This window comes from Dromiciops gliroides, chromosome 2 (assembly GCF_019393635.1).
Source record: "Dromiciops gliroides isolate mDroGli1 chromosome 2, mDroGli1.pri, whole genome shotgun sequence".
NCBI classification, from domain to species: domain Eukaryota; kingdom Metazoa; phylum Chordata; class Mammalia; order Microbiotheria; family Microbiotheriidae; genus Dromiciops; species Dromiciops gliroides.
In genome coordinates, this window is record NC_057862.1 from 178,394,677 (window position 1) to 178,402,179 (window position 7,503).

The following is a 7,503-nucleotide window of genomic DNA, read 5'->3' on the forward strand; positions in this document are numbered from 1 at the left end:
GCTTCAAAAGGTAGGAAATTTGCATTCTATCTTCCTTCCCATATCAGATTCTCTTCGCCACTACACAAACCTAGGGCCTTCTGCTACCACATTCTGTAGGGGAGGGGGGCTGCTGTTCTTACAATGATCTGATTTCTCCCCAAACCTCAAGCTGTTACCAAGTCAGCTAAAGGAGCCAAGAAGGCAAACTGATTCTCTTATTCTTTGAGATAAAGAGATGGAAACAAAGAAAAAACATGAAACTATGTGAGATAAATTAATGAGATAGATAAATGGACTTACCCCTACTGCTTTCTCAAAAAAATAATGTGCTATCTCCAGCACTATTGAGTGGGGTGGAGGGCAGAGGTATCATGTGGCCAGGGTGAAGTAGCTATTTTCTACCCCAGTATTAGGAAAGTCAAAATTCTGATTTGGAGGAAGAGTCAAAACATTTTTGGGCTCCATTGCCTTGCTTCTCCAAAAAGAAGAACCTCCAGGCCCCTAAGTGGCAGGATGCCTCAAGTTTAACCAGGAGCTCCTGTTGTGAGGCCGGCTCCAGGACAAGGGGGAAGGAGGTGAGTAAATCTATTCTTTGCTTAAGCTCAGGCAGAAGCAATGAATAGGTATTGGATTCCAGTTGGCCCCACCAGAGCTATATGATTTCCTTTTAAAAATACAACTGGTGAATGGAAAAGACCAGGAGCCCTGTGAGGCCCAGAATAAGGAAGAAGTAGCTCCTGTCCCTTTAATTCCTGGCGAAGCTTTGTAAGTCTCTTGTTCCTTTCCTCTTTCATTCCCTCTAAGGAAGGAGGTGGGTCAACAACCCCTTCCATTCTCTCTACTTTCCCCACTCCCATTGGTTACAGATAATGCTATTTAACTAATTAAACCTGACTTGCCCTCTGTTGAGATGCCAGCTCTAGTGGTAACAGCTGTCTGTGAGCCTTCTATTGATGGACACTTCCTTACTTCAGGTCAACTCTAATCCCAGCAAAGCTCTCCTGCCTCCCCACCCCCTCTCCCACTGCTTGCCTCTTCATTCTCCAAGCCACTTTTGTTTTCTCTTCACCCATTCTCTTCTCCCTTTCTATTCTATCTTCCCTTTACTTCCACTCTCTACTATTACTTCAGTCCAATCCTTTTCTGTGTCTTCAGCCTTACCTTCTTCCTTCTCTCCATGACTCACTTATCTTCCCTCCCTCTCACCTTCCCTATTCTCCATTCTCACATTCAGTTTTCATCTAGTCATCTCTTCAGAGGGTTCCTGATCCCTAATTCAGTGGCCTGGGTGAATGGGTGACTGAAACTTGCAAAGCTTATAACTCAGTTTCTTATGTCTCCGGAGAACCTTAAAAAAAAAATTTAATGTATACCACATAATAAAAAGGCAGAGTTGTGTCTTTCAAATGATTATGTTTTGAAAGAAAAATAAACTGAAAAGGACATATACTACACTTGATACTGGCACAATTGTACAGAATTGACCATATATGCAACAGAATGGTGAAGGGATCATAGGCAGTAAGTAGCTCTTCAGGGAAACAGGAAGGGCTGAAGACAGTGGGACCTCTGCCACCCCTTATTGGGGCACATCTACCTTGGCTCCTATTGCTCCCAAAAGGTAGATGATATAAATTTAGGAATGTGTTTCCTTGGGTTGACCCATCCCTTTACATCCTACCCACTCTATAGCATTCCTATCTTCAGGCGGCAGCATGGTACAATGGAAAGAGTACTGAATTTGGCATCAGATGACCTGAATTCTAATCCTGCCATTCACAACTCACACGATCTTCAGCCAGACAGTTTGCCTCTCTTGGCCTGTTTCTTCATCTGTGAAATGAAGGAACTGGACAAGATGGACTTTACCATCTCTTCAAACTCTAAATCCTTGATCCTATGATGATCATATGCTCCATCTTGGAACAAAGTTGTCTCTTAAAGATTCCTCTTTCTACTAAAACAACTAGGTCGTCCAAGGAAGACCATTATCCAGCATTATATTTTCTCTTTTGACAAATCTGTTACTGAGATTCTTCCCACCATCCATTAAAACCCTTTCCTTTAGAACATACTTTTCCTCACTTTGCCTTCTAGCCTTCCGATCAATCGGTCAAGATTTATTAAGCTCCTACTGCATGCCAAGCACTGTGCTAAACACTGGGGATACAAAAAGAGGTAAAAGACTGTCCCTGCCCTCAAGGAGGGAAGCTATCTACAGGATAATTAGGAAATAACTAAATAACTAAAAGAGGAAAAGTACTGGAATTAAGAGCACTTGAGGAAGGCTTCCTGAAGAAGGTGGGATTTTATTTGGTATTTAAAGGGAGTCGGGGAAGTCCATACTTGGAGCAGAGGAGAGTGTTTCAGGCACAGGGGACAGCCAAAGAGAATGTCTGGAGCTGAGATGGAGTGTCTTATGGAGGCCAGTGTCACTGGATCAGAGAGTACAAGTCAGGAAGTAAGATGTAAGAAGACCAAAAAGAGGGGCTAGGTTATGAAGGGCTTTGAATGCCAAACAGTATTTTGTGTTCTTAAATGCAAAAGAAAATCACTGGGGCAGCTAGGTGGCACAGTGGATAGATCCCTGACCCTGGTGTCAGGAGGACCTGAGTTCAAATCCAGCCTCAGACACTTAACACTTACTAGCTGTGTGACCCTGGGCAAGTCACTTAACCCCAATTGCCTCACCAAAAAAAAAAAAATCACTGGAGTTTTTTAAGGGGAGTGGAGGTGGGGAGCAGTGTTGACATGGTTGGACCGATGTTTTACAAAAATCACTTTAGTAACTGAATGAGGATAGATTAATATTATCTGTAAAACTGCAATAATAATAGCACCTACTTCCTAGAGTTGGTATGAAGATCAAATGAGATAATTTTCAAAAGCCCTCTAAAAACCTTCAACTACTATTGTTACTAATCATAATGTTTTCTAAGAAAAGTAAATGACCTATTTCACTATTGGCCTTTTTGTAAAGAACTGATAATATAAAAGAATTAGAAAAGAAAAAAGAATACACAGTACTAGACAACTGAGAGTATATATGCAAAAGTGAGAAAAGTAAGAGTTTAAGGTCTGTTGGTATGAGTGACCAAATGAATGAAGTGGAGGTAAAGATGGGAAGGGGGGCAGGTAGGTGGCACAGCAGATGGAGCACTGGGCCTGGAGTCAGAGAAAAATCATCTTACTGAGTTCGAATCTGACTTCAGACACTAGTTGTGTGACCCTGTTTGCCTTAGTTTCCTCATCTGTAAAATGAGCTGGAGAAGGAAATGGAAAACCACTCCAGTATATTTACCATATTAGTCATGTTGTGAAAGAAAACAGGGAAAAAATCAAGGAAAATAAAAAAAGTTTAAAAAGTATGTTTCAATCTGTATTCAGACACCATTGATTCTTTGTCTGGGGATGGATAGCATTTTTCATCATAAGTCCTTCAGTGTCATCTTGGATCACAATGCTGAGAATTGCTAACTCATTCAGAGCTGATCATCTTATAATATTGCTGTTACTTTGTCCATAGTACATAATACATTTCACTTTGCATCAACTTATATGTCTTTTCAAGATTTTCTAAGAGCATTCTGCTCATCATTTCTTATAGCACAATAGTATTCCATCATAAATACATGCCACAATTTATTCAGCCATTCCCCTGTTGATGGGCATCCCTTCCATTTCCAGTTCTTTGCCATCAAAAAAGAACTGCCATAAATGTTTTTGTGTATATAGGTCCTTTTCCTTTTTTTTTCCAGTATCTTTTTGTTTGGTTGGTTTTTGGTTTTTTGGGTTTTTGTGGGGCAATGAGGGTTAAGTGACTTGCCCAGGGTCACACAGCTAGTGTCAAATGTCTGAGACTAGATTTGAAGTCAGGTACTCCTGAATCCAGGGCCGGTGCTTTATCCACTGTGCTACCTAGCTGCCCCTCTGGTGTCCTTTTGCCAAAAACAATCCCAAATGGGGTCATGAAGAATCAAACACGACTGAAAAAGATGTGAAGAGGAATAGAAATGGAGTAGACCTTTGATCACTTTTGGCAAATGGACATACTTCAAGATTAGAAAAGGCTTGAAATGATATCCTTCACTATGCCAAAAAAGGCAGCATGATATAGAGGAATAAACACTGGCCAGGGAATTAAGCTCTAGTCACATGATACCTAGACTACTGCAGTAATTTAATTCATCAAACATCTACTAAGTTCCTACTCTTTGCAAGGCACTGTACTTGTCATTTAGCATACACAAAGATAGATACACCAGGAACTACTCTCCAGAAACTTGAAATCTAAGGGGCAGTTGTTTGTCCTTTGTTGTCAAAGAGGACCATGACATGAGGATGATATCATGACTTGCAGTGAATTGGATTTAAGTGAAGGAGGGCTGTGCAGGGTCACCAACCTTACTCTCTCCTCCATAGCCATCTGGGTTCAGTGGCAAGATATATATCAGGATGACTGGAGATGGTCCCAAATGTTTAAGCAGTTAGGGTTGGGTGACTTGCCCAGGGTCACACTGCTAATAAGTGTCTGAAGTGATATTTGAACTCAGGTCCTTCCAACTCCAGGGTCTGCTTTATCCACTGAGCCACCTGGATGTCCCAAAGGGCAGTGGATGGTGGGAAGGAAGGGGTTGGGGAGAAAGGAAATACAAAAATAGCCATCATGGAAGGAAGAGTGGCAAGTTTCAAAGAGATATCCAAGCATTGTCCTGAGTGAAATTTAGCCTCCATGTCTACACATTTTTCTCTGCCAATCCATCCTGAGCACCATGACCAGATTAATCTCCCTAAAGCATATCTCTGATCATATCATTCTCTTGTTCAATAAATATTTAGTTATTTCTCATAGCCTACTAAGTAAAATCCAAACACTTCAGTCTATCATCCAAGGTCCTCCAAAATACCTTTCCTTTTAAAGCCCCAACTTACTTTTTTGTTGTTTTGTGGGGCAATGAGGGTTAAGTGACTTGCCCAGGGTCACACAGCTAGTAAGTGTCAAGTGTCTGAGGTCAGATTTGAACTCAGGTCCTCCTGAATCCAGGGCCAGTGGTTTATCTACTGCCTCATCTAGTTGCCCCCCCCACTTAGTTTTGTAACTTTTTCTCCTTTTACTCCCCAATGTAAAGGTCATGCTTCTGCCATTCAAGAGTACTCAATGTTCCCATACAAAAATCTTTCTTTTCTACTTCTGTGCCTTTGTTCATGTTATTCCCTATTCCTAGTATCCACTCCTCTCACATATTTACCTACTGGAAGGAAATGCTAACTCTTTTTCCAGATCCAGCTAAAATGCTAAAACACTAAACCTTTGATTTTTTTTCTGATCACATGAACATGATACTTACTGAATATTCAGTTTAAATCCGTTCAATCCACCAAATGTTTATGATGGTTTACTAAATGTATGAAGGTCTACTAAAAGCAAAAATCCCTGTACTAGGTACTATGAGCAACAAGATAACGAAATAACAGTCTTTGCCCTTAAAGAGCATATTTTCAGGGACAGCTAGGTGGGGCAGTGGATTCAGGCCCTGGATTCAGGAAGACCTGAGTTCAAATTTGACCTCAGACACTTGACACTTCCTAGCTGTGTGACCCTGGGCAAGTCACTTAATCCACATTGCCCCACAAAAAACAAATAAACAGCATATTTTCCATAATATCATGTATTGTTCTCTCCCTCACCAGATACCCTGCTAGCATGGTGTCACACATAGAAAGTATTAAATGTTTATTAAATGAATGAATGAATGTTAAAATAAACACCTAAGGTGGAAACTAGAACTCATCAAATTGGCAACCATAATACCAGATTTATTGTGACCTACCATTTAGTGGTAATAATTATTAAGCTTTTTTGATTTGTGGAGCACAGCTGCTTATTCTATTAAAGGGCTATATCCCAAATCACCAATGATCCCTTAATTACGAAACCTTTTGTGCTTTTCTACATTTGTATCCTTTTTTACTTCTCTGCACCTTTGACACTTCTCTTTCCAATGGCTCAGGCTTGCAGGTTCAGTGTCATCTGCAACTCTGAACTCATACCCCTAATCTGTTGTCAAAAATGATCATTTTTCTACCTTCGTAACATCTCTTTCACATCTTTTTTTATTTTATTATTTTATTTATTTTTGGTGAGGCAATTGGGGTTAAGTGACTTGCCCAGGGTCACACAGCTAGCAAGTGTCAAGTGTCTGAGGCCATATCTGAACTCAGGTCCTCCTGACTCCAGGGCCAGTGCTTTATCCACTGCTACCTAGCTGCCCCTACATCTTTTTTGTTGTTGTTGTTTTTGGGGTTTTGTGGAGTTTTTTCTTTCATATGTTCTTAAAGCATAGGTCTGACCACATGTCACCTCTCCCACTCAATAACCTCCTGTGGCTCCCTATTACCTCCTGGATCAAATATAAAATCTTCCTGTTTGATATTTAATGCTCTTCACAACCTATCCCCTTCTTCTCTTCCCAGTCCTTTTTTTACACTTTACTCCCCTCCGGCTATACTGGCCTACATGTTGTTTGTTACACACCCTGACACTCCATCTGGGACTACAATGCATTTCTTTTTTTTCTTTGTTTTTTTGTTTTGTTTTGTTTTTGTTTTTTAGTGAGACAATTGGGGTTAAGTGACTTGCCCAGGGTCACACAGCTAGTAAGTATTAAGTGTCTGAGACTGAATTTGAACTCAGGTACTCCTGACTCCAGGGCCGGTGCTCTATCCACTGCGCCACCTAGCTGCCCTACAATGCATTTCTACTGGCTGTCTCCTATACCTGGAATTCTCTCCTTTCCACCTCCACCTCTTTCTACCTTCCTTCAAGACTCAAATCAAATCCGACCTTATGCAGAAGGCCTTTTCCTTACCGGTCCCTCTTCCCCCTCCCCCTTTCTACTGAATTTCCTATGTGAGGGGGAAAAATACATCCACACGCACATGCTTATCGTCTCTCCGTTAGAATAGGAGCTGCTAGAGAATGAGGACTATTTCTGTCTTTCTCTGCATCCCTAGTACTTTGCACACATTCTAGAAGACGCTTGCTTACTCACTGACTCAGTGGACTGAAGGTAGTATTAAAAATAGCACCTAATTCACATGATTGTTGTGAGGATCAAACGAGTTAACATGTAAGGCGCTTTGCAGACCTCAAAACGCTATGTTAGTTATTATTACGGTTGTATTAATTCTGTTCTTCATAAGTAAAAGTAGTCTAAGGTCCACTCCAGCTCTAGGACCTTTCACCCTGTGATCTGCCTTCTTAATGGGTTAACTAATATGGCCCCTTTTCGGCTAACCTCCAACATGGCTGCACGTGTGGCTATAATCAACATGGCGGTCCTCCTGCCAGCTGCCAACATGGCTATTTCGCCTTCACGTTGCCAGTACCCACTGGCTCTTGCGGCATCTCACGCCGCCAACAAGGAAAATGGCGACTTTCGCGCCCTCAATAAATGTGGTTCCCATTTTGGCGACAACATAAGGGCGGAAACGGAAATTGCGCACCACCCAGGCGCCTCG